At 52.7% G+C, this 18,281-nt stretch overlaps 46 non-coding genes and 34 pseudogenes across 46 annotated transcripts; all 80 read left to right on the top strand.

The window, feature by feature from the left end:
* Positions 1–84: 84 nt before the first annotated feature.
* Positions 85–203, top strand: LOC143944073 (5S ribosomal RNA; annotated as a pseudogene).
* Positions 204–312: 109 nt separating this feature from the next.
* Positions 313–431, top strand: LOC143951843 (5S ribosomal RNA). Its single transcript, XR_013267077.1, has one exon. It is a non-coding gene; the product is annotated as a 5S ribosomal RNA (ribosomal RNA).
* A 109-nt stretch (positions 432–540) lies between these two features.
* Positions 541–659, top strand: LOC143946196 (5S ribosomal RNA; annotated as a pseudogene).
* Positions 660–768: 109 nt separating this feature from the next.
* Positions 769–887, top strand: LOC143951831 (5S ribosomal RNA). The gene has a single exon (XR_013267066.1). It is a non-coding gene; the product is annotated as a 5S ribosomal RNA (ribosomal RNA).
* A 109-nt stretch (positions 888–996) lies between these two features.
* LOC143944233 (5S ribosomal RNA) lies at positions 997–1,115 on the top strand (annotated as a pseudogene).
* A 109-nt stretch (positions 1,116–1,224) lies between these two features.
* On the top strand, positions 1,225–1,343 carry LOC143947854 (5S ribosomal RNA; annotated as a pseudogene).
* A 109-nt stretch (positions 1,344–1,452) lies between these two features.
* On the top strand, positions 1,453–1,571 carry LOC143951819 (5S ribosomal RNA). The gene has a single exon (XR_013267055.1). It is a non-coding gene; the product is annotated as a 5S ribosomal RNA (ribosomal RNA).
* Positions 1,572–1,680: 109 nt separating this feature from the next.
* LOC143944148 (5S ribosomal RNA) lies at positions 1,681–1,799 on the top strand (annotated as a pseudogene).
* A 109-nt stretch (positions 1,800–1,908) lies between these two features.
* LOC143944443 (5S ribosomal RNA) lies at positions 1,909–2,027 on the top strand (annotated as a pseudogene).
* Positions 2,028–2,136: 109 nt separating this feature from the next.
* LOC143951807 (5S ribosomal RNA) lies at positions 2,137–2,255 on the top strand. The gene has a single exon (XR_013267044.1). It is a non-coding gene; the product is annotated as a 5S ribosomal RNA (ribosomal RNA).
* A 109-nt stretch (positions 2,256–2,364) lies between these two features.
* On the top strand, positions 2,365–2,483 carry LOC143944147 (5S ribosomal RNA; annotated as a pseudogene).
* Positions 2,484–2,592: 109 nt separating this feature from the next.
* LOC143946058 (5S ribosomal RNA) lies at positions 2,593–2,711 on the top strand (annotated as a pseudogene).
* Positions 2,712–2,820: 109 nt separating this feature from the next.
* On the top strand, positions 2,821–2,939 carry LOC143951915 (5S ribosomal RNA). Its single transcript, XR_013267142.1, has one exon. It is a non-coding gene; the product is annotated as a 5S ribosomal RNA (ribosomal RNA).
* Positions 2,940–3,048: 109 nt separating this feature from the next.
* On the top strand, positions 3,049–3,167 carry LOC143944128 (5S ribosomal RNA; annotated as a pseudogene).
* Positions 3,168–3,276: 109 nt separating this feature from the next.
* On the top strand, positions 3,277–3,395 carry LOC143952087 (5S ribosomal RNA). Its single transcript, XR_013267298.1, has one exon. It is a non-coding gene; the product is annotated as a 5S ribosomal RNA (ribosomal RNA).
* A 109-nt stretch (positions 3,396–3,504) lies between these two features.
* On the top strand, positions 3,505–3,623 carry LOC143952592 (5S ribosomal RNA). Its single transcript, XR_013267754.1, has one exon. It is a non-coding gene; the product is annotated as a 5S ribosomal RNA (ribosomal RNA).
* A 109-nt stretch (positions 3,624–3,732) lies between these two features.
* LOC143951479 (5S ribosomal RNA) lies at positions 3,733–3,851 on the top strand. The gene has a single exon (XR_013266748.1). It is a non-coding gene; the product is annotated as a 5S ribosomal RNA (ribosomal RNA).
* Positions 3,852–3,960: 109 nt separating this feature from the next.
* On the top strand, positions 3,961–4,079 carry LOC143954373 (5S ribosomal RNA). Its single transcript, XR_013269371.1, has one exon. It is a non-coding gene; the product is annotated as a 5S ribosomal RNA (ribosomal RNA).
* Positions 4,080–4,188: 109 nt separating this feature from the next.
* Positions 4,189–4,307, top strand: LOC143953459 (5S ribosomal RNA). Its single transcript, XR_013268540.1, has one exon. It is a non-coding gene; the product is annotated as a 5S ribosomal RNA (ribosomal RNA).
* Positions 4,308–4,416: 109 nt separating this feature from the next.
* LOC143946634 (5S ribosomal RNA) lies at positions 4,417–4,535 on the top strand (annotated as a pseudogene).
* Positions 4,536–4,644: 109 nt separating this feature from the next.
* LOC143951288 (5S ribosomal RNA) lies at positions 4,645–4,763 on the top strand. The gene has a single exon (XR_013266574.1). It is a non-coding gene; the product is annotated as a 5S ribosomal RNA (ribosomal RNA).
* A 109-nt stretch (positions 4,764–4,872) lies between these two features.
* LOC143946633 (5S ribosomal RNA) lies at positions 4,873–4,991 on the top strand (annotated as a pseudogene).
* A 109-nt stretch (positions 4,992–5,100) lies between these two features.
* LOC143944282 (5S ribosomal RNA) lies at positions 5,101–5,219 on the top strand (annotated as a pseudogene).
* A 109-nt stretch (positions 5,220–5,328) lies between these two features.
* On the top strand, positions 5,329–5,447 carry LOC143952109 (5S ribosomal RNA). The gene has a single exon (XR_013267318.1). It is a non-coding gene; the product is annotated as a 5S ribosomal RNA (ribosomal RNA).
* A 109-nt stretch (positions 5,448–5,556) lies between these two features.
* Positions 5,557–5,675, top strand: LOC143945032 (5S ribosomal RNA; annotated as a pseudogene).
* A 109-nt stretch (positions 5,676–5,784) lies between these two features.
* LOC143949149 (5S ribosomal RNA) lies at positions 5,785–5,903 on the top strand (annotated as a pseudogene).
* Positions 5,904–6,012: 109 nt separating this feature from the next.
* On the top strand, positions 6,013–6,131 carry LOC143951478 (5S ribosomal RNA). The gene has a single exon (XR_013266747.1). It is a non-coding gene; the product is annotated as a 5S ribosomal RNA (ribosomal RNA).
* A 109-nt stretch (positions 6,132–6,240) lies between these two features.
* Positions 6,241–6,359, top strand: LOC143954372 (5S ribosomal RNA). Its single transcript, XR_013269370.1, has one exon. It is a non-coding gene; the product is annotated as a 5S ribosomal RNA (ribosomal RNA).
* Positions 6,360–6,468: 109 nt separating this feature from the next.
* LOC143944280 (5S ribosomal RNA) lies at positions 6,469–6,587 on the top strand (annotated as a pseudogene).
* A 109-nt stretch (positions 6,588–6,696) lies between these two features.
* LOC143953645 (5S ribosomal RNA) lies at positions 6,697–6,815 on the top strand. Its single transcript, XR_013268707.1, has one exon. It is a non-coding gene; the product is annotated as a 5S ribosomal RNA (ribosomal RNA).
* Positions 6,816–6,924: 109 nt separating this feature from the next.
* On the top strand, positions 6,925–7,043 carry LOC143948497 (5S ribosomal RNA; annotated as a pseudogene).
* A 109-nt stretch (positions 7,044–7,152) lies between these two features.
* LOC143951477 (5S ribosomal RNA) lies at positions 7,153–7,271 on the top strand. The gene has a single exon (XR_013266746.1). It is a non-coding gene; the product is annotated as a 5S ribosomal RNA (ribosomal RNA).
* A 109-nt stretch (positions 7,272–7,380) lies between these two features.
* Positions 7,381–7,499, top strand: LOC143954371 (5S ribosomal RNA). The gene has a single exon (XR_013269369.1). It is a non-coding gene; the product is annotated as a 5S ribosomal RNA (ribosomal RNA).
* Positions 7,500–7,608: 109 nt separating this feature from the next.
* On the top strand, positions 7,609–7,727 carry LOC143954369 (5S ribosomal RNA). The gene has a single exon (XR_013269367.1). It is a non-coding gene; the product is annotated as a 5S ribosomal RNA (ribosomal RNA).
* A 109-nt stretch (positions 7,728–7,836) lies between these two features.
* LOC143951111 (5S ribosomal RNA) lies at positions 7,837–7,955 on the top strand. Its single transcript, XR_013266413.1, has one exon. It is a non-coding gene; the product is annotated as a 5S ribosomal RNA (ribosomal RNA).
* Positions 7,956–8,064: 109 nt separating this feature from the next.
* On the top strand, positions 8,065–8,183 carry LOC143946632 (5S ribosomal RNA; annotated as a pseudogene).
* Positions 8,184–8,292: 109 nt separating this feature from the next.
* Positions 8,293–8,411, top strand: LOC143954481 (5S ribosomal RNA). The gene has a single exon (XR_013269469.1). It is a non-coding gene; the product is annotated as a 5S ribosomal RNA (ribosomal RNA).
* A 109-nt stretch (positions 8,412–8,520) lies between these two features.
* On the top strand, positions 8,521–8,639 carry LOC143952108 (5S ribosomal RNA). Its single transcript, XR_013267317.1, has one exon. It is a non-coding gene; the product is annotated as a 5S ribosomal RNA (ribosomal RNA).
* A 109-nt stretch (positions 8,640–8,748) lies between these two features.
* LOC143944189 (5S ribosomal RNA) lies at positions 8,749–8,867 on the top strand (annotated as a pseudogene).
* A 109-nt stretch (positions 8,868–8,976) lies between these two features.
* Positions 8,977–9,095, top strand: LOC143947997 (5S ribosomal RNA; annotated as a pseudogene).
* A 109-nt stretch (positions 9,096–9,204) lies between these two features.
* Positions 9,205–9,323, top strand: LOC143951155 (5S ribosomal RNA). The gene has a single exon (XR_013266453.1). It is a non-coding gene; the product is annotated as a 5S ribosomal RNA (ribosomal RNA).
* A 109-nt stretch (positions 9,324–9,432) lies between these two features.
* LOC143954752 (5S ribosomal RNA) lies at positions 9,433–9,551 on the top strand. Its single transcript, XR_013269711.1, has one exon. It is a non-coding gene; the product is annotated as a 5S ribosomal RNA (ribosomal RNA).
* A 109-nt stretch (positions 9,552–9,660) lies between these two features.
* LOC143950915 (5S ribosomal RNA) lies at positions 9,661–9,779 on the top strand. The gene has a single exon (XR_013266236.1). It is a non-coding gene; the product is annotated as a 5S ribosomal RNA (ribosomal RNA).
* Positions 9,780–9,888: 109 nt separating this feature from the next.
* On the top strand, positions 9,889–10,007 carry LOC143951287 (5S ribosomal RNA). The gene has a single exon (XR_013266573.1). It is a non-coding gene; the product is annotated as a 5S ribosomal RNA (ribosomal RNA).
* A 109-nt stretch (positions 10,008–10,116) lies between these two features.
* Positions 10,117–10,235, top strand: LOC143954368 (5S ribosomal RNA). The gene has a single exon (XR_013269366.1). It is a non-coding gene; the product is annotated as a 5S ribosomal RNA (ribosomal RNA).
* A 109-nt stretch (positions 10,236–10,344) lies between these two features.
* Positions 10,345–10,463, top strand: LOC143951286 (5S ribosomal RNA). The gene has a single exon (XR_013266572.1). It is a non-coding gene; the product is annotated as a 5S ribosomal RNA (ribosomal RNA).
* Positions 10,464–10,572: 109 nt separating this feature from the next.
* On the top strand, positions 10,573–10,691 carry LOC143948047 (5S ribosomal RNA; annotated as a pseudogene).
* A 109-nt stretch (positions 10,692–10,800) lies between these two features.
* On the top strand, positions 10,801–10,919 carry LOC143945752 (5S ribosomal RNA; annotated as a pseudogene).
* A 109-nt stretch (positions 10,920–11,028) lies between these two features.
* Positions 11,029–11,147, top strand: LOC143952107 (5S ribosomal RNA). Its single transcript, XR_013267316.1, has one exon. It is a non-coding gene; the product is annotated as a 5S ribosomal RNA (ribosomal RNA).
* A 109-nt stretch (positions 11,148–11,256) lies between these two features.
* On the top strand, positions 11,257–11,375 carry LOC143951285 (5S ribosomal RNA). Its single transcript, XR_013266571.1, has one exon. It is a non-coding gene; the product is annotated as a 5S ribosomal RNA (ribosomal RNA).
* Positions 11,376–11,484: 109 nt separating this feature from the next.
* Positions 11,485–11,603, top strand: LOC143948799 (5S ribosomal RNA; annotated as a pseudogene).
* A 109-nt stretch (positions 11,604–11,712) lies between these two features.
* Positions 11,713–11,831, top strand: LOC143952144 (5S ribosomal RNA). Its single transcript, XR_013267350.1, has one exon. It is a non-coding gene; the product is annotated as a 5S ribosomal RNA (ribosomal RNA).
* Positions 11,832–11,940: 109 nt separating this feature from the next.
* LOC143944751 (5S ribosomal RNA) lies at positions 11,941–12,059 on the top strand (annotated as a pseudogene).
* Positions 12,060–12,168: 109 nt separating this feature from the next.
* LOC143943424 (5S ribosomal RNA) lies at positions 12,169–12,287 on the top strand (annotated as a pseudogene).
* Positions 12,288–12,396: 109 nt separating this feature from the next.
* On the top strand, positions 12,397–12,515 carry LOC143951387 (5S ribosomal RNA). Its single transcript, XR_013266664.1, has one exon. It is a non-coding gene; the product is annotated as a 5S ribosomal RNA (ribosomal RNA).
* Positions 12,516–12,624: 109 nt separating this feature from the next.
* LOC143945264 (5S ribosomal RNA) lies at positions 12,625–12,743 on the top strand (annotated as a pseudogene).
* Positions 12,744–12,852: 109 nt separating this feature from the next.
* LOC143954598 (5S ribosomal RNA) lies at positions 12,853–12,971 on the top strand. Its single transcript, XR_013269574.1, has one exon. It is a non-coding gene; the product is annotated as a 5S ribosomal RNA (ribosomal RNA).
* A 109-nt stretch (positions 12,972–13,080) lies between these two features.
* LOC143943792 (5S ribosomal RNA) lies at positions 13,081–13,199 on the top strand (annotated as a pseudogene).
* A 109-nt stretch (positions 13,200–13,308) lies between these two features.
* LOC143951283 (5S ribosomal RNA) lies at positions 13,309–13,427 on the top strand. Its single transcript, XR_013266570.1, has one exon. It is a non-coding gene; the product is annotated as a 5S ribosomal RNA (ribosomal RNA).
* A 109-nt stretch (positions 13,428–13,536) lies between these two features.
* Positions 13,537–13,655, top strand: LOC143954367 (5S ribosomal RNA). The gene has a single exon (XR_013269365.1). It is a non-coding gene; the product is annotated as a 5S ribosomal RNA (ribosomal RNA).
* A 109-nt stretch (positions 13,656–13,764) lies between these two features.
* On the top strand, positions 13,765–13,883 carry LOC143951282 (5S ribosomal RNA). Its single transcript, XR_013266569.1, has one exon. It is a non-coding gene; the product is annotated as a 5S ribosomal RNA (ribosomal RNA).
* A 109-nt stretch (positions 13,884–13,992) lies between these two features.
* LOC143948046 (5S ribosomal RNA) lies at positions 13,993–14,111 on the top strand (annotated as a pseudogene).
* Positions 14,112–14,220: 109 nt separating this feature from the next.
* Positions 14,221–14,339, top strand: LOC143945751 (5S ribosomal RNA; annotated as a pseudogene).
* A 109-nt stretch (positions 14,340–14,448) lies between these two features.
* On the top strand, positions 14,449–14,567 carry LOC143952106 (5S ribosomal RNA). The gene has a single exon (XR_013267315.1). It is a non-coding gene; the product is annotated as a 5S ribosomal RNA (ribosomal RNA).
* Positions 14,568–14,676: 109 nt separating this feature from the next.
* On the top strand, positions 14,677–14,795 carry LOC143951281 (5S ribosomal RNA). The gene has a single exon (XR_013266568.1). It is a non-coding gene; the product is annotated as a 5S ribosomal RNA (ribosomal RNA).
* A 109-nt stretch (positions 14,796–14,904) lies between these two features.
* LOC143947996 (5S ribosomal RNA) lies at positions 14,905–15,023 on the top strand (annotated as a pseudogene).
* Positions 15,024–15,132: 109 nt separating this feature from the next.
* On the top strand, positions 15,133–15,251 carry LOC143952143 (5S ribosomal RNA). The gene has a single exon (XR_013267349.1). It is a non-coding gene; the product is annotated as a 5S ribosomal RNA (ribosomal RNA).
* Positions 15,252–15,360: 109 nt separating this feature from the next.
* LOC143944750 (5S ribosomal RNA) lies at positions 15,361–15,479 on the top strand (annotated as a pseudogene).
* Positions 15,480–15,588: 109 nt separating this feature from the next.
* On the top strand, positions 15,589–15,707 carry LOC143943423 (5S ribosomal RNA; annotated as a pseudogene).
* A 109-nt stretch (positions 15,708–15,816) lies between these two features.
* Positions 15,817–15,935, top strand: LOC143950679 (5S ribosomal RNA). Its single transcript, XR_013266024.1, has one exon. It is a non-coding gene; the product is annotated as a 5S ribosomal RNA (ribosomal RNA).
* Positions 15,936–16,044: 109 nt separating this feature from the next.
* Positions 16,045–16,163, top strand: LOC143954366 (5S ribosomal RNA). The gene has a single exon (XR_013269364.1). It is a non-coding gene; the product is annotated as a 5S ribosomal RNA (ribosomal RNA).
* A 109-nt stretch (positions 16,164–16,272) lies between these two features.
* LOC143951386 (5S ribosomal RNA) lies at positions 16,273–16,391 on the top strand. Its single transcript, XR_013266663.1, has one exon. It is a non-coding gene; the product is annotated as a 5S ribosomal RNA (ribosomal RNA).
* Positions 16,392–16,500: 109 nt separating this feature from the next.
* On the top strand, positions 16,501–16,619 carry LOC143946887 (5S ribosomal RNA; annotated as a pseudogene).
* Positions 16,620–16,728: 109 nt separating this feature from the next.
* Positions 16,729–16,847, top strand: LOC143950914 (5S ribosomal RNA). The gene has a single exon (XR_013266235.1). It is a non-coding gene; the product is annotated as a 5S ribosomal RNA (ribosomal RNA).
* Positions 16,848–16,956: 109 nt separating this feature from the next.
* Positions 16,957–17,075, top strand: LOC143944420 (5S ribosomal RNA; annotated as a pseudogene).
* Positions 17,076–17,184: 109 nt separating this feature from the next.
* On the top strand, positions 17,185–17,303 carry LOC143951280 (5S ribosomal RNA). Its single transcript, XR_013266567.1, has one exon. It is a non-coding gene; the product is annotated as a 5S ribosomal RNA (ribosomal RNA).
* Positions 17,304–17,412: 109 nt separating this feature from the next.
* Positions 17,413–17,531, top strand: LOC143948340 (5S ribosomal RNA; annotated as a pseudogene).
* Positions 17,532–17,640: 109 nt separating this feature from the next.
* Positions 17,641–17,759, top strand: LOC143951154 (5S ribosomal RNA). Its single transcript, XR_013266452.1, has one exon. It is a non-coding gene; the product is annotated as a 5S ribosomal RNA (ribosomal RNA).
* A 109-nt stretch (positions 17,760–17,868) lies between these two features.
* LOC143951839 (5S ribosomal RNA) lies at positions 17,869–17,987 on the top strand. Its single transcript, XR_013267073.1, has one exon. It is a non-coding gene; the product is annotated as a 5S ribosomal RNA (ribosomal RNA).
* A 109-nt stretch (positions 17,988–18,096) lies between these two features.
* On the top strand, positions 18,097–18,215 carry LOC143950913 (5S ribosomal RNA). The gene has a single exon (XR_013266234.1). It is a non-coding gene; the product is annotated as a 5S ribosomal RNA (ribosomal RNA).
* Positions 18,216–18,281: the final 66 nt, after the last annotated feature.

The following is an 18,281-nucleotide window of genomic DNA, read 5'->3' as shown; positions in this document are numbered from 1 at the left end:
GCGACCTGCTGTATTTTTCTTCTCGATTGCCCGAGGTGACCACCTTGGCTTTTGTCAAGAGAGTTGTAAGTAGGGTGCAAGATAGCCTACAGCCACATCACCCTGAATGCGCTCTATCTCGTCTGATCTCGGATGCTAAGCAGGGTCGGGCCTGGTTAGTACCTGGATGGGAGACCGCCTGGGAATACCAGGTGCCGTAGGCTTTTTTCCATTACGTTGTTGGCTTTGGCGACCTGCTGTATTTTTCCTCTCGATTGCCCGAGGTGACCACCTTGGCTTTTGTCAAGAGAGTTGTAAGTAGGGTGCAAGATCGCCTACGGCCACATCACCCTGAATGCGCTCGATCTCGTCTGATCTCGGATGCTAAGCAGGGTCGGGCCTGGTTAGTACCTGGATGGGAGACCGCCTGGGAATACCAGGTGCCGTAGGCTTTTTTCCATTATGTTGTTGGCTTTGGCGACCTGCTGTATTTTTCCTCTCGATTGCCCGAGGTGACCACCTTGGCTTTTGTCAAGAGAGTTGTAAGTAGGGTGCAAGATAGCCTACAGCCACATCACCCTGAATGCGCTCTATCTCGTCTGATCTCGGATGCTAAGCAGGGTCGGGCCTGGTTAGTCCCTGGATGGGAGACCGCCTGGGAATACCAGGTGCCGTAGGCTTTTTTCCATTACGTTGTTGGCTTTGGCGACCTGCTGTATTTTTCCTCTCGATTGCCCGAGGTGACCACCTTGGCTTTTGTCAAGAGAGTTGTAAGTAGGGTGCAAGATCGCCTACGGCCACATCACCCTGAATGCGCTCGATCTCGTCTGATCTCGGATGCTAAGCAGGGTCGGGCCTGGTTAGTACCTGGATGGGAGACCGCCTGGGAATACCAGGTGCCGTAGGCTTTTTTCCATTATGTTGTTGGCTTTGGCGACCTGCTGTATTTTTCCTCTCGATAGCCCGAGGTGACCACCTTGGCTTTTGTCAAGAGAGTTGTAAGTAGGTCGTAAGATCGCCTACGGCCACATCACCCTGAATGCGCTCGATATCGTCTGATCTCGGATGCTAAGCAGGGTCGGGCCTGGTTAGTACCTGGATGGGAGACCGCCTGGGAATACCATGTGCCGTAGGCTTTTTTCCATTATGTTGTTGGCTTTGGCGACCTGCTGTATTTTTCCTCTCGATTGCCCGAGGTGACCACCTTGGCTTTTGTCAAGAGAGTTGTAAGTAGGGTGCAAGATAGCCTACAGCCACATCACCCTGAATGCGCTCTATCTCGTCTGATCTCGGATGCTAAGCAGGGTCGGGCCTGGTTAGTACCTGGATGGGAGACTGCCTTTGAATACCAGGTGCCGTAGGCTTTTTTCCATTACGTTGTTGGCTTTGGCGACCTGCTGTATTTTTCCTCTCGATTGCCCGAGGTGACCACCTTGGCTTTTGTCAAGAGAGTTGTAAGTAGGGTGCAAGAACGCCTACGGCCACATCACCCTGAATGCGCTCGATCTCGTCTGATCTCGGATGCTAAGCAGGGTCGGGCCTGGTTAGTACCTGGATGGGAGACCGCCTGGGAATACCAGGTGCCGTAGGCTTTTTTCCATTATGTTGTTGGCTTTGGCGACCTGCTGTATTTTTCCTCTCGATTGCCCGAGGTGACCACCTTGGCTTTTGTCAAGAGAGTTGTAAGTAGGGTGCAAGATCGCCTACGGCCACATCACCGTGAATGCGTTCGATCTCATTTGATCTCGGATGCTAAGCAGGGTCGGTCCTGGTTAGTACCTGGATGGGAGACCGCCTGGGAATACCAGGTGCCGTAGGCTTTTTTCCATTATGTTGTTGGCTTTGGCGACCTGCTGTATTTTTCCTCTCGATTGCCCGAGGTGACCACCTTGGCTTTTGTCAAGAGAGTTGTAAGTAGGGTGCAAGATTGCCTACGGCCACATCACCCTGAATGCGCTCGATCTCGTCTGATCTCGGATGCTAAGCAGGGTCTGGCCTGGTTAGTACCTGGATGGGAGACCGCCTTTGAATACCAGGTGCCGTAGGCTTTTTTCCATTACGTTGTTGGCTTTGGCGACCTGCTGTATTTTTCCTCTCGATTGCCCGAGGTGACCACCTTGGCTTTTGTCAAGAGAGTTGTAAGTAGGGTGCAAGAACGCCTACGGCCACATCACCCTGAATGCGCTCGATCTCGTCTGATCTCGGATGCTAAGCAGGGTCGGGCCTGGTTAGTACCTGGATGGGAGACCGCCTGGGAATACCAGGTGCCGTAGGCTTTTTTCCATTATGTTGTTGGCTTTGGCGACCTGCTGTATTTTTCCTCTCGATTGCCCGAGGTGACCACCTTGGCTTTTGTCAAGAGAGTTGTAAGTAGGGTGCAAGATCGCCTACGGCCACATCACCGTGAATGCGTTCGATCTCATTTGATCTCGGATGCTAAGCAGGGTCGGTCCTGGTTAGTACCTGGATGGGAGACCGCCTGGGAATACCAGGTGCCGTAGGCTTTTTTCCATTATGTTGTTGGCTTTGGCGACCTGCTGTATTTTTCCTCTCGATTGCCCGAGGTGACCACCTTGGCTTTTGTCAAGAGAGTTGTAAGTAGGGTGCAAGATTGCCTACGGCCACATCACCCTGAATGCGCTCGATCTCGTCTGATCTCGGATGCTAAGCAGGGTCTGGCCTGGTTAGCACCTGGATGGGAGACCGCCTGAGAACACCAGGTGCCGTAGGCTTTTTTCCATTATGTTGTTGGCTTTGGCGATCTGCTGTATTGTTCCTCTCGATTGCCCGAGGTGACCACCTTGGCTTTTGTCAAGAGAGTTGTAAGTAGGATGCAAGATTGCCTACGGCCACATCACCCTGAATGTGCTCGATCTCGTCTGATCTCGGATGCTAAGCAGGGTCGGGCCTGGTTAGTACCTGGAAGGGAGACCGCCTGGGAATACCAGGTGCCGTAGGCTTTTTTCCATTATGTTGTTGGGTTTGGCGACCTGCTGTATTTTTCCTCTCGATTGCCCGAGGTGACCACCTTGGCTTTTGTCAAGAGAGTTGTAAGTAGGGTGCAAGATCGCCTACGGCTACATCACCCTGAATGCGCTCGATCTCGTCTGATCTCGGATGCTAAGCAGGGTCGGGCCTGGTTAATACCCGGATGGGAGACCGCCTGGGAATACCAGGTGACGTAGGCTTTTTTTCATTATGTTGTTGGCTTTGGCGACCTGCTGTATTTTTCCTCTCGATTGCCCGAGGTGACCACCTTGGCTTTTGTCAAGAGAGTTGTAAGTAGGGTGCAAGATACCCTACGGTCACATCACCCTGAATGCGCTCGATCTCATCTGATCTCGGATGCTAAGCAGGGTCGGGCCTGGTTAGTACCCGGATGGGAGACCGCCTGGGAATACCAGGTGCTGTAGGCTTTTTTCCATTATGTTGTTGGCTTTGGCGACCTGCTGTATTTTTCCTCTCGATTGCCCGAGGTGACCACCTTGGCTTTTGTCAAGAGAGTTGTAAGTAGGGTGCAAGATCGCCTATGGCCACGTCACCCTGAATGCGCTCGATCTCGTCTGATCTCGGATGCTAAGCAGGGTCGGGCCTGGTTAGTAGTTGGATGGGAGACCACCTGGGAATACCAGGTGCCGTAGGCTTTTTTTCATTATGTTGTTGGCTTTGGCGACCTGCTGTATTTTTCCTCTCGATTGCCCGAGGTGACCACCTTGGCTTTTGTCAAGAGAGTTGTAGGTAAGGTGCAAGATTGCCTACAGCCACATCACCCTGAATGCGCTCGATCTCGTCTGATCTCGGATGCTAAGCAGGGTCGGGCCTGGTTAGTACCTGGATGGGAGACCGCCTGGGAATACCAGGTGCCGTAGGCTTTTTTCCATTATGTTGTTGGCTTTGGCGACCTGCTGTGTTTTTCCTCTCGATTGCCCGAGGTGACCACCTTGGCTTTTGTCAAGAGAGTTGTAAGTAGGGTGCAAGATCGCCTACAGCCACATCACCCTGAATGCGCTCGATCTCGTCTGATCTCGGATGCTAAGCAGGGTCAGGCCTGGTTAGTACCTGGATGGGAGACCGCCTGGGAATACCAGGTGCCGTAGGCTTTTTTCCATTATGTTGTTGGCTTTGGCGACCTGCTGTATTTTTCCTCTCGATTGCCCGAGGTGACCACCTTGGCTTTTGTCAAGAGAGTTGTAAGTAGGGTGCAAGATCGCCTACGGCCACATCACCCCGAATGCGCTCGATCTCGTCTGATCTCGGATGCTAAGCAGGGTCGGGCCTGCTTAGTACCTGGATGGGAGACCACCTGGGAATACCAGGTGCTGTAGGCTTTTTTCCATTATGTTGTTGGCTTTGGCGACCAGCTGTATTTTTCCTCTCGATTGCCCGAGGTGACCACCTTGGCTTTTGTCAAGAGAGTTGTAAGTAGGGTGCAAGATCGCCTACGGCCACGTCACCCTGAATGCGCTCGATCTCGTCTGATCTCGGATGCTAAGCAGGGTCAGGCCTGGTTAGTACCTGGATGGGAGACCGCCTGGCAATAGCAGGTGCCGTAGGCTTTTTTCCATTATGTTGTTGGCTTTGGCGACCAGCTGTATTTTTCCTCTCGATTGCCCGAGGTGACCACCTTGGCTTTTGTCAAGAGAGTTGTAAGTAGGGTGCAAGATCGCCTACGGCCACATCACCCTGAATGCGCTCGATCTCGTCTGATCTCGGATGCTAAGCAGGGTCGGGCCTGCTTAGTACCTGGATGGGAGACCACCTGGGAATACCAGGTGCTGTAGGCTTTTTTCCATTATGTTGTTGGCTTTGGCGACCAGCTGTATTTTTCCTCTCGATTGCCCGAGGTGACCACCTTGGCTTTTGTCAAGAGAGTTGTAAGTAGGGTGCAAGATCGCCTACGGCCACGTCACCCTGAATGCGCTCGATCTCGTCTGATCTCGGATGCTAAGCAGGGTCAGGCCTGGTTAGTACCTGGATGGGAGACCGCCTGGCAATAGCAGGTGCCGTAGGCTTTTTTCCATTATGTTGTTGGCTTTGGCGACCTGCGGTATTTTTCCTCTCGATTGCCCGAGGTGACCACCTTGGCTTTTGTCAAGAGAGTTGTAAGTAGGGTGCAAGATCGCCTAAGGCCACATCACCCTGAATGCGCTCGATCTCGTCTGATTTCGGATGGTAAGCAGGGTCGGGCCTGGTTAGTACCTGGATGGGAGACCGCCTGGGAATACCAGGTGCCGTAGGCTTTTTTCCATTATGTTGTTGGCTTTGGCGACCTGCTGTATTTTTCCTCTCGATTGCCCGAGGTGACCACTTTGGCTTTTGTCAAGAGAGTTGTAAGTAGGGTGCAAGATCGCCTACGGCCACATCACCCTGAATGCGCTCGATCTCGTCTGATCTCGGATGCTAAGCAGGGTCGGGCCTGGTTAGTACCTGGATGGGAGACCGCCTGGGATTACCAGGTGCCGTAGGCTTTTTTCCGTTATGTTTTTGGCTTTGGCGACCTGCTGTATTTTTCCTCTCGATTGCCCGAGGTGACCACCTTGGCTTTTGTCAAGAGAGTTGTAAGTAGGGTGCAAGATCGCCTACGGCCACATCACCCTGAATGCGCTCAATCTCGTCTGATCTCGGATGCTAAGCAGGGTCGGGCCTGCTTAGTACTTGGATGGGAGACCACCTGGGAATACCAGGTGCAGTAGGCTTTTTTCCATTATGTTGTTGGCTTTGGCGACCAGCTGTATTTTTCCTCTCGATTGCCCGAGGTTACCACCTTGGCTTTTGTCAAGAGAGTTGTAAGTAGGGTGCAAGATCGCATATGGCCACGTCACCCTGAATGGGCTCAATCTCGTCTGATCTCGGATGCTAAGCAGGGTCAGGCCTGGTTAGTACCTGGATGGGAGACCGCTTGGGAATAGCAGGTGCCGTAGGCTTTTTTCCATTATGTTGTTGGCTTTGGCGACCTGCGGTATTTTTCCTCTCGATTTCCCGAGGTGACCACCTTGGCTTTTGTCAAGAGAGTTGTAGGTAAGGTGCAAGATTGCCTACAGCCACATCACCCTGAATGCGCTCGATCTCGTCTGATCTCGGATGCTAAGCAGGGTCGGGCCTGGTTAGTACCTGGATGGGAGACCGCCTGGGAATACCAGGTGCCGTAGGCTTTTTTCCATTATGTTGTTGGCTTTGGCGACCTGCTGTGTTTTTCCTCTCGATTGCCCGAGGTGACCACCTTGGCTTTTGTCAAGAGAGTTGTAAGTAGGGTGCAAGATCGCCTACAGCCACATCACCCTGAATGCGCTCGATCTCGTCTGATCTCGGATGCTAAGCAGGGTCAGGCCTGGTTAGTACCTGGATGGGAGACCGCCTGGGAATACCAGGTGCCGTAGGCTTTTTTCCATTATGTTGTTGGCTTTGGCGACCTGCTGTGTTTTTCCTCTCGATTGCCCGAGGTGACCACCTTGGCTTTTGTCAAGAGAGTTGTAAGTAGGGTGCAAGATCGCCTAAGGCCACATCACCCTGAATGCGCTCGATCTCGTCTGATTTCGGATGGTAAGCAGGGTCGGGCCTGGTTAGTACCTGGATGGGAGACCGCCTGGGAATACCAGGTGCCGTAGGCTTTTTTCCATTATGTTGTTGGCTTTGGCGACCTGCTGTATTTTTCCTCTCGATTGCCCGAGGTGACCACCTTGGCTTTTGTCAAGAGAGTTGTAAGTAGGGTGCAAGATCGCCTACGGCCACATCACCCTGAATGCGCTCGATCTCGTCTGATCTCGGATGCTAAGCAGGGTCGGGCCTGCTTAGTACTTGGATGGGAGACCACCTGGGAATACCAGGTGCAGTAGGCTTTTTTCCATTATGTTGTTGGCTTTGGCGACCAGCTGTATTTTTCCTCTCGATTGCCCGAGGTTACCACCTTGGCTTTTGTCAAGAGAGTTGTAAGTAGGGTGCAAGATCGCCTATGGCCACGTCACCCTGAATGGGCTCAATCTCGTCTGATCTCGGATGCTAAGCAGGGTCAGGCCTGGTTAGTACCTGGATGGGAGACCGCTTGGGAATAGCAGGTGCCGTAGGCTTTTTTCCATTATGTTGTTGGCTTTGGCGACCTGCGGTATTTTTCCTCTCGATTGCCCGAGGTGACCACCTTGGCTTTTGTCAAGAGAGTTGTAGGTAAGGTGCAAGATTGCCTACAGCCACATCACCCTGAATGCGCTCGATCTCGTCTGATCTCGGATGCTAAGCAGGGTCGGGCCTGGTTAGTACCTGGATGGGAGACCGCCTGGGAATACCAGGTGCCGTAGGCTTTTTTCCATTATGTTGTTGGCTTTGGCGACCTGCTGTGTTTTTCCTCTCGATTGCCCGAGGTGACCACCTTGGCTTTTGTCAAGAGAGTTGTAAGTAGGGTGCAAGATCGCCTACAGCCACATCACCCTGAATGCGCTCGATCTCGTCTGATCTCGGATGCTAAGCAGGGTCAGGCCTGGTTAGTACCTGGATGGGAGACCGCCTGGGAATACCAGGTGCCGTAGGCTTTTTTCCATTATGTTGTTGGCTTTGGCGACCTGCTGTGTTTTTCCTCTCGATTGCCCGAGGTGACCACCTTGGCTTTTGTCAAGAGAGTTGTAAGTAGGGTGCAAGATCGCCTACAGCCACATCACCCTGAATGCGCTCGATCTCGTCTGATCTCGGATGCTAAGCAGGGTCAGGCCTGGTTAGTACCTGGATGGGAGACCGCCTGGGAATACCAGGTGCCGTAGGCTTTTTTCCATTATGTTGTTGGCTTTGGCGACCTGCTGTATTTTTCCTCTCGATTGCCCGAGGTGACCACCTTGGCTTTTGTCAAGAGAGTTGTAAGTAGGGTGCAAGATCGCCTACGGCCACATCACCCTGAATGCGCTCGATCTCGTCTGATCTCGGATGCTAAGCAGGGTCGGGCCTGCTTAGTACCGGGATGGGAGACCACCTGGGAATACCAGGTGCTGTAGGCTTTTTTCCATTATGTTGTTGGCTTTGGCGACCTGCTGTATTTTTCCTCTCGATTGCCCGAGGTGACCACCTTGGCTTTTGTCAAGAGAGTTGTAAGTAGGGTGCAAGATCGCCTACGGCCACGTCACCCTGAATGCGCTCGATCTCGTCTGATCTCGGATGCTAAGCAGGGTCAGGCCTGGTTAGTACCTGGATGGGAGACCGCCTGGCAATAGCAGGTGCCGTAGGCTTTTTTCCATTATGTTGTTGGCTTTGGCGACCTGCGGTATTTTTCCTCTCGATTGCCCGAGGTGACCACCTTGGCTTTTGTCAAGAGAGTTGTAAGTAGGGTGCAAGATCGCCTAAGGCCACATCACCCTGAATGCGCTCGATCTCGTCTGATTTCGGATGCTAAGCAGGGTCGGGCCTGGTTAGTACCTGGATGGGAGACCGCCTGGGAATACCAGGTGCCGTAGGCTTTTTTCCATTATGTTGTTGGCTTTGGCGACCTGCTGTATTTTTCCTCTCGATTGCCCGAGGTGACCACCTTGGCTTTTGTCAAGAGAGTTGTAAGTAGGGTGCAAGATCGCCTACGGCCACATCACCCTGAATGCGCTCGATCTCGTCTGATCTCGGATGCTAAGCAGGGTCGGGCCTGGTTAGTACCTGGATGGGAGACCGCCTGGGATTACCAGGTGCCGTAGGCTTTTTTCCGTTATGTTTTTGGCTTTGGCGACCTGCTGTATTTTTCCTCTCGATTGCCCGAGGTGACCACCTTGGCTTTTGTCAAGAGAGTTGTAAGTAGGGTGCAAGATCACCTACGGCCACATCACCCTGAATGCGATCGATCTCGTCTGATCTCGGATGCTAAGCAGGGTCGGGCCTGCTTAGTACCTGGATGGGAGACCACCTGGGAATACCAGGTGCTGTAGGCTTTTTTCCATTATGTTGTTGGCTTTGGCGACCAGCTGTATTTTTCCTCTCGATTGCCCGAGGTTACCACCTTGGCTTTTGTCAAGAGAGTTGTAAGTAGGGTGCAAGATCGCCTACGGCCACGTCACCCTGAATGGGCTCAATCTCGTCTGATCTCGGATGCTAAGCAGGGTCAGGCCTGGTTAGTACCTGGATGGGAGACCGCCTGGGAATAGCAGGTGCCGTAGGCTTTTTTCCATTATGTTGTTGGCTTTGGCGACCTGCGGTATTTTTCCTCTCGATTGCCCGAGGTGACCACCTTGGCTTTTGTCAAGAGAGTTGTAAGTAGGGTACAAGATCGCCTACGGCCACATCACCCTGAATGCGCTCGATCTCGTCTGATTTCGGATGCTAAGCAGGGTCGGGCCTGGATAGTACCTGGATGGGAGACCGCCTGGGAATACCAGGTGCCGTAGGCTTTTTTCCATTATGTTGTTGGCTTTGGCGACCTGCTGTATTTTTCCTCTCGATTGCCCGAGGTGACCACCTTGGCTTTTGTCAAGAGAGTTTTAAGTAGGGTGCAAGATCGCCTACGGCCACATCACCCTGAATGCACTCGATCTCGTCTGATCTCAGATGCTAAGCAGGGTCGGGCCTGGTAAGTACCTGGATGGGAGACCGCCTGGGATTACCAGGTGCCGTAGGCTTTTTTCCGTTATGTTGTTGGCTTTGGCGACCTGCTGTATTTTTCCTCTCGATTGCCCGAGGTGACCACCTTGGCTTTTGTCAAGAGAGTTGTAAGTAGGGTGCAAGATCGCCTACGGCCACATCACCCTGAATGCGCTCGATCTCGTCTGATCTCGGATGCTAAGCAAGGTCGGGCCTGGTTAGTACCTGGATGGGAGACCGCCTGGGAATACCAGGTGCCGTAGGCTTTTTTCCATTATGTTGTTGGCTTTGGCGACCTGCTGTATTTTTCCTCTCGATTGCCCGAGGTGACCACCTTGGCTTTTGTCAAGAGAGTTGTAAGTAGGCTGCAAGATCGCCTACGGCCACATCACCCTGAATGCGCTCGATCTCGTCTGATCTCGGATGCTAAGCAGGGTCGGGCCTGCTTAGTACCTGGATGGGAGACCACCTGGGAATACCAGGTGCTGTAGGCTTTTTTCCATTATGTTGTTGGCTTTGGCGACCAGCTGTATTTTTCCTCTCGATTGCCCGAGGTGACCACCTTGGCTTTTGTCAAGAGAGTTGTAAGTAGGGTGCAAGATCGCCTACAGCCACATCACCCTGAATGCGCTCGATCTCGTCTGATCTCGGATGCTAAGCAGGGTCAGGCCTGGTTAGTACCTGGATGGGAGACCGCCTGGGAATACCAGGTGCCGTAGGCTTTTTTCCATTATGTTGTTGGCTTTGGCGACCTGCTGTATTTTTCCTCTCGATTGCCCGAGGTGACCACCTTGGCTTTTGTCAAGAGAGTTGTAAGTAGGGTGCAAGATCGCCTACGGCCACATCACCCTGAATGCGCTCGATCTCGTCTGATCTCGGATGCTAAGCAGGGTCGGGCCTGCTTAGTACCTGGATGGGAGACCACCTGGGAATACCAGGTGCTGTAGGCTTTTTTCCATTATGTTGTTGGCTTTGGCGACCAGCTGTATTTTTCCTCTCGATTGCCCGAGGTGACCACCTTGGCTTTTGTCAAGAGAGTTGTAAGTAGGGTGCAAGATCGCCTACGGACACGTCACCCTGAATGCGCTCGATCTCGTCTGATCTCGGATGCTAAGCAGGGTCAGGCCTGGTTAGTACCTGGATGGGAGACCGCCTGGCAATAGCAGGTGCCGTAGGCTTTTTTCCATTATGTTGTTGGCTTTGGCGACCTGCGGTATTTTTCCTCTCAATTGCCCGAGGTGACCACCTTGGCTTTTGTCAAGAGAGTTGTAAGTAGGGTGCAAGATCGCCTAAGGCCACATCACCCTGAATGCGCTCGATCTCGTCTGATTTCGGATGCTAAGCAGGGTCTGGCCTGGTTAGTACCTGGATGGGAGACCGCCTGGGAATACCAGGTGCCGTAGGCTTTTTTCCATTATGTTGTTGGCTTTGGCGACCTGCTGTATTTTTCCTCTCGATTGCCCGAGGTGACCACTTTGGCTTTTGTCAAGAGAGTTGTAAGTAGGGTGCAAGATCGCCTACGGCCACATCACCCTGAATGCGCTCGATCTCGTCTGATCTCGGATGCTAAGCAGGGTCGGGCCTGGTTAGTACCTGGATGGGAGACCGCCTGGGATTACCAGGTGCCGTAGGCTTTTTTCCGTTATGTTTTTGGCTTTGGCGACCTGCTGTATTTTTCCTCTCGATTGCCCGAGGTGACCACCTTGGCTTTTGTCAAGAGAGTTGTAAGTAGGGTGCAAGATCGCCTACGGCCACATCACCCTGAATGCGCTCGATCTCGTCTGATCTCGGATGCTAAGCAGGGTCGGGCCTGCTTAGTACCTGGATGGGAGACCACCTGGGAATACCAGGTGCTGTAGGCTTTTTTCCATTATGTTGTTGGCTTTGGCGACCAGCTGTATTTTTCCTCTCGATTGCCCGAGGTTACCACCTTGGCTTTTGTCAAGAGAGTTGTAAGTAGGGTGCAAGATCGCCTACGGCCACGTCACCCTGAATGGGCTCAATCTTGTCTGATCTCGGATGCTAAGCAGGGTCAGGCCTGGTTAGTACCTGGATGGGAGACCGCCTGGGAATAGCAGGTGCCGTAGGCTTTTTTCCATTATGTTGTTGGCTTTGGCGACCTGCGGTATTTTTCCTCTCGATTGCCCGAGGTGACCACCTTGGCTTTTGTCAAGAGAGTTGTAAGTAGGGTGCAAGATCGCCTACAGTCACATCACCCTGAATGCGCTCGATCTCGTCTGATCTCGGATGCTAAGCAGGGTCGGGCCTGGTTAGTACCTGGATGGGAGACCGCCTGGGAATACCAGGTGCCGTAGGCTTTTTTCCATTATGTTGTTGGCTTTGGCGACCTGCTGTGTTTTTCCTCTCGATTGCCTGAGGTGACCACCTTGGCTTTTGTCAAGAGAGTTGTAAGTAGGGTGCAAGATCGCCTACAGCCACATCACCCTGAATGCGCTCGATCTCGTCTGATCTCGGATGCTAAGCAGGGTCAGTCCTGGTTAGTACCTGGATGGGAGACCACCTGGGAATACCAGGTGCCGTAGGCTTTTTTCCATTATGTTGTTGGCTTTGGCGACCTGCTGTATTTTTCCTCTCGATTGCCCGAGGTGACCACCTTGGCTTTTGTCAAGAGAGTTGTAAGTAGGGTGCAAGATCGCCTACAGTCACATCACCCTGAATGCGCTCGATCTCGTCTGATCTCGGATGCTAAGCAGGGTCAGGCCTGGTTAGTACCTGGATGGGAGACCGCCTGGGAATACCAGGTGCCGTAGGCTTTTTTCCATTATGTTGTTGGCTTTGGCGACCTGCTGTATTTTTCCTCTCGATTGCCCGAGGTGACCACCTTGGCTTTTGTCAAGAGAGTTGTAAGTAGGGTGCAAGATCGCCTACGGCCACATCACCCTGAATGCGCTCGATCTCGTCTGATCTCGGATGCTAAGCAGGGTCAGGCCTGGTTAGTACCTGGATGGGAGACCGCCTGGGAATACCAGGTGCCGTAGGCTTTTTTCCATTATGTTGTTGGCTTTGGCGACCTGCTGTGTTTTTCCTCTCGATTGCCCGAGGTGACCACCTTGGCTTTTGTCAAGAGAGTTGTAAGTAGGGTGCAAGATCGCCTACAGCCACATCACCCTGAATGCGCTCGATCTCGTCTGATCTCGGATGCTAAGCAGGGTCAGGCCTGGTTAGTGCCTGGATGGGAGACCGCCTGGGAATACCAGGTGCCGTAGGCTTTTTTCCATTATGTTGTTGGCTTTGGCGACCTGCTGTATTTTTCCTCTCGATTGCCCGAGGTGACCACCTTGGCTTTTGTCAAGAGAGTTGTAAGTAGGGTGCAAGATCGCCTACGGCCACATCACCCTGAATGCGCTCGATCTCGTCTGATCTCGGATGCTAAGCAGGGTCGGGCCTGCTTAGTACCTGTATGGGAGACCGCCTGGCAATAGCAGGTGCCGTAGGCTTTTTTCCATTATGTTGTTGGCTTTGGCGACCTGCGGTATTTTTCCTCTCGATTGCCCGAGGTGACCACCTTGGCTTTTGTCAAGAGAGTTGTAAGTAAGGTGCAAGATCGTCTAAGGCCACATCACCCTGAATGCGCTCGATCTCGTCTGATTTCGGATGCTAAGCAGGGTCGGGCCTGGTTAGTACCTGGATGGGAGACCGCCTGGGAATACCAGGTGCCGTAGGCTTTTTTCCATTATGTTGTTGGCTTTGGCGACCTGCTGTATTTTTCCTCTCGATTGCCCGAGGTGACCACCTTGGCTTTTGTCAAGAGAGTTGTAAGTAGGCTGCAAGATCGCCTACGGCCACATCACCCTGAATGCGCTCGATCTCGTCTGATCTCGGATGCTAAGCAGGGTCGGGCCTGCTTAGTACCTGGATGGGAGACCACCTGGGAATACCAGGTGCTGTAGGCTTTTTTCCATTATGTTGTTGGCTTTGGCGACCAGCTGTATTTTTCCTCTCGATTGCCCGAGGTGACCACCTTGGCTTTTGTCAAGAGAGTTGTAAGTAGGGTGCAAGATCGCCTACAGCCACATCACCCTGAATGCGCTCGATCTCGTCTGATCTCGGATGCTAAGCAGGGTCAGGCCTGGTTAGTACCTGGATGGGAGACCGCCTGGGAATACCAGGTGCCGTAGGCTTTTTTCCATTATGTTGTTGGCTTTGGCGACCTGCTGTATTTTTCCTCTCGATTGCCCGAGGTGACCACCTTGGCTTTTGTCAAGAGAGTTGTAAGTAGGGTGCAAGATCGCCTACGGCCACATCACCCTGAATGCGCTCGATCTCGTCTGATCTCGGATGCTAAGCAGGGTCGGGCCTGCTTAGTACCTGGATGGGAGACCACCTGGGAATACCAGGTGCTGTAGGCTTTTTTCCATTATGTTGTTGGCTTTGGCGACCAGCTGTATTTTTCCTCTCGATTGCCCGAGGTGACCACCTTGGCTTTTGTCAAGAGAGTTGTAAGTAGGGTGCAAGATCGCCTACGGACACGTCACCCTGAATGCGCTCGATCTCGTCTGATCTCGGATGCTAAGCAGGGTCAGGCCTGGTTAGTACCTGGATGGGAGACCGCCTGGCAATAGCAGGTGCCGTAGGCTTTTTTCCATTATGTTGTTGGCTTTGGCGACCTGCGGTATTTTTCCTCTCAATTGCCCGAGGTGACCACCTTGGCTTTTGTCAAGAGAGTTGTAAGTAGGGTGCAAGATCGCCTAAGGCCACATCACCCTGAATGCGCTCGATCTCGTCTGATTTCGGATGCTAAGCAGGGTCTGGCCTGGTTAGTACCTGGATGGGAGACCGCCTGGGAATACCAGGTGCCGTAGGCTTTTTTCCATTATGTTGTTGGCTTTGGCGACCTGCTGTATTTTTCCTCTCAATTGCCCGAGGTGACCACTTTGGCTTTTGTCAAGAGAGTTGTAAGTAGGGTGCAAGATCGCCTACGGCCACATCACCCTGAATGCGCTCGATCTCGTCTGATCTCGGATGCTAAGCAGGGTCGGGCCTGGTTAGTACCTGGATGGGAGACCGCCTGGGATTACCAGGTGCCGTAGGCTTTTTTCCGTTATGTTTTTGGCTTTGGCGACCTGCTGTATTTTTCCTCTCGATTGCCCGAGGTGACCACCTTGGCTTTTGTCAAGAGAGTTGTAAGTAGGGTGCAAGATCGCCTACGGCCACATCACCCTGAATGCGCTCGATCTCGTCTGATCTCGGATGCTAAGCAGGGTCGGGCCTGCTTAGTACCTGGATGGGAGACCACCTGGGAATACCAGGTGCTGTAGGCTTTTTTCCATTATGTTGTTGGCTTTGGCGACCAGCTGTATTTTTCCTCTCGATTGCCCGAGGTTACCACCTTGGCTTTTGTCAAGAGAGTTGTAAGTAGGGTGCAAGATCGCCTACGGCCACGTCACCCTGAATGGGCTCAATCTCGTCTGATCTCGGATGCTAAGCAGGGTCAGGCCTGGTTAGTACCTGGATGGGAGACCGCCTGGGAATAGCAGGTGCCGTAGGCTTTTTTCCATTATGTTGTTGGCTTTGGCGACCTGCGGTATTTTTCCTCTCGATTGCCCGAGGTGACCACCTTGGCTTTTGTCAAGAGAGTTGTAAGTAGGGTGCAAGATCGCCTACAGTCACATCACCCTGAATGCGCTCGATCTCGTCTGATCTCGGATGCTAAGCAGGGTCGGGCCTGGTTAGTACCTGGATGGGAGACCGCCTGGGAATACCAGGTGCCGTAGGCTTTTTTCCATTATGTTGTTGGCTTTGGCGACCTGCTGTGTTTTTCCTCTCGATTGCCTGAGGTGACCACCTTGGCTTTTGTCAAGAGAGTTGTAAGTAGGGTGCAAGATCGCCTACAGCCACATCACCCTGAATGCGCTCGATCTCGTCTGATCTCGGATGCTAAGCAGGGTCAGTCCTGGTTAGTACCTGGATGGGAGACCACCTGGGAATACCAGGTGCCGTAGGCTTTTTTCCATTATGTTGTTGGCTTTGGCGACCTGCTGTATTTTTCCTCTCGATTGCCCGAGGTGACCACCTTGGCTTTTGTCAAGAGAGTTGTAAGTAGGGTGCAAGATCGCCTACAGTCACATCACCCTGAATGCGCTCGATCTCGTCTGATCTCGGATGCTAAGCAGGGTCAGGCCTGGTTAGTACCTGGATGGGAGACCGCCTGGGAATACCAGGTGCCGTAGGCTTTTTTCCATTATGTTGTTGGCTTTGGCGACCTGCTGTATTTTTCCTCTCGTTTGCCCGAGGTGACCACCTTGGCTTTTGTCAAGAGAGTTGTAAGTAGGGTGCAAGATCGCCTACGGCCACATCACCCTGAATGCGCTCGATCTCATCTGATCTCGGATGCTAAGCAGGGTCAGGCCTGGTTAGTACCTGGATGGGAGACCGCCTGGGAATACCAGGTGCCGTAGGCTTTTTTCCATTATGTTGTTGGCTTTGGCGACCTGCTGTGTTTTTCCTCTCGATTGCCCGAGGTGACCACCTTGGCTTTTGTCAAGAGAGTTGTAAGTAGGGTGCAAGATCGCCTACAGCCACATCACCCTGAATGCGCTCGATCTCGTCTGATCTCGGATGCTAAGCAGGGTCAGGCCTGGTTAGTACCTGGATGGGAGACCGCCTGGGAATACCAGGTGCCGTAGGCTTTTTTCCATTATGTTGTTGGCTTTGGCGACCTGCTGTATTTTTCCTCTCGATTGCCCGAGGTGACCACCTTGGCTTTTGTCAAGAGAGTTGTAAGTAGGGTGCAAGATCGCCTACGGCCACATCACCCTGAATGCGCTCGATCTCGTCTGATCTCGGATGCTAAGCAGGGTCAGGCCTGGTTAGTACCTGGATGGGAGACCGCCTGGGAATACCAGGTGCCGTAGGCTTTTTTCCATTATGTTGTTGGCTTTGGCGACCTGCTGTGTTTTTCCTCTCGATTGCCCGAGGTGACCACCTTGGCTTTTGTCAAGAGAGTTGTAAGTAGGGTGCAAGATCGTCTAAGGCCACATCACCCTGAATGCGCTCGATCTCGTCTGATTTCGGATGCTAAGCAGGGTCGGGCCTGGTAAGTACCTGGATGGGAGACCGCCTGGGATTACCAGGTGCCGTAGGCTTTTTTCCGTTATGTTGTTGGCTTTGGCGACCTGCTGTATTTTTCCTCTCGATTGCCCGAGGTGACCACCTTGGCTTTTGTCAAGAGAGTTGTAAGTAGGGTGCAAGATCGCCTACGGCCACATCACCCTGAATGCGCTCGATCTCGTCTGATCTCGGATGCTAAGCAAGGTCGGGCCTGGTTAGTACCTGGATGGGAGACCGCCTGGGAATACCAGGTGCCGTAGGCTTTTTTCCATTATGTTGTTGGCTTTGGCGACCTGCTGTATTTTTCCTCTCGATTGCCCGAGGTGACCACCTTGGCTTTTGTCAAGAGAGTTGTAAGTAGGGTGCAAGATCGCCTACGGCCACATCACCCTGAATGCGCTCGATCTCGTCTGATCTCGGATGCTAAGCAGGGTCGGGCCTGGTTAGTACCTGGATGGGAGACTGCCTGGGATTACCAGGTGCCGTAGACTTTTTTCCGTTATGTTTTTGGCTTTGGCGACCTGCTGTATTTTTCCTCTCGATTGCCCGAGGTGACCACCTTGGCTTTTGTCAAGAGAGTTGTAAGTAGGGTGCAAGATCGCCTACGGCCACATCACCCTGAATGCGCTCGATCTCGTCTGATCTCGGATGCTAAGCAGGGTCGGGCCTGCTTAGTACCTGGATGGGAGACCACCTGGGAATACCAGGTGCTGTAGGCTTTTTTCCATTATGTTGTTGGCTTTGGCGACCAGCTGTATTTTTCCTCTCGATTGCCCGAGGTTACCACCTTGGCTTTTGTCAAGAGAGTTGCAAGTAGGGTGCAAGATCGCTTACGGCCACGTCACCCTGAATGGGCTCAATCTCGTCTGATCTCGGATGCTAAGCAGGGTCAGGCCTGGTTAGTACCTGGATGGGAGACCGCCTGGGAATAGCAGGTGCCGTAGGCTTTTTTCCATTATGTTGTTGGCTTTGGCGACCTGCGGTATTTTTCCTCTCGATTGCCCGAGGTGACCACCTTGGCTTTTGTCAAGAGAGTTGTAAGTAGGGTACAAGATCGCCTACGGCCACATCACCCTGAATGCGCTCGATCTCGTCTGATTTCGGATGCTAAGCAGGGTCGGGCCTGGATAGTACCTGGATGGGAGACCGCCTGGGAATACCAGGTGCCGTAGGCTTTTTTCCATTATGTTGTTGGCTTTGGCGACCTGCTGTATTTTTCCTCTCGATTGCCCGAGGTGACCACCTTGGCTTTTGTCAAGAGAGTTTTAAGTAGGGTGCAAGATCGCCTACGGCCACATCACCCTGAATGCACTCGATCTCGTCTGATCTCGGATGCTAAGCAGGGTCGGGCCTGGTAAGTACCTGGATGGGAGACCGCCTGGGATTACCAGGTGCCGTAGGCTTTTTTCCGTTATGTTGTTGGCTTTGGCGACCTGCTGTATTTTTCCTCTCGATTGCCCGAGGTGACCACCTTGGCTTTTGTCAAGAGAGTTGTAAGTAGGGTGCAAGATCGCCTACGGCCACATCACCCTGAATGCGCTCGATCTCGTCTGATCTCGGATGCTAAGCAAGGTCGGGCCTGGTTAGTACCTGGATGGGAGACCGCCTGGGAATACCAGGTGCCGTAGGCTTTTTTCCATTATGTTGTTGGCTTTGGCGACCTGCTGTATTTTTCCTCTCGATTGCCCGAGGTGACC

This window comes from Lithobates pipiens, unplaced genomic scaffold (assembly GCF_037356315.1).
Source record: "Lithobates pipiens isolate NorthernLeopardFrog02 unplaced genomic scaffold, aLitPip1_a1.2 Scaffold_30, whole genome shotgun sequence".
In the NCBI taxonomy this organism is placed as follows: domain Eukaryota; kingdom Metazoa; phylum Chordata; class Amphibia; order Anura; family Ranidae; genus Lithobates; species Lithobates pipiens.
The sequence above is the reverse complement of the archived record's forward strand: the minus strand, read 5'-3'. Positions and strand labels throughout refer to the sequence as shown.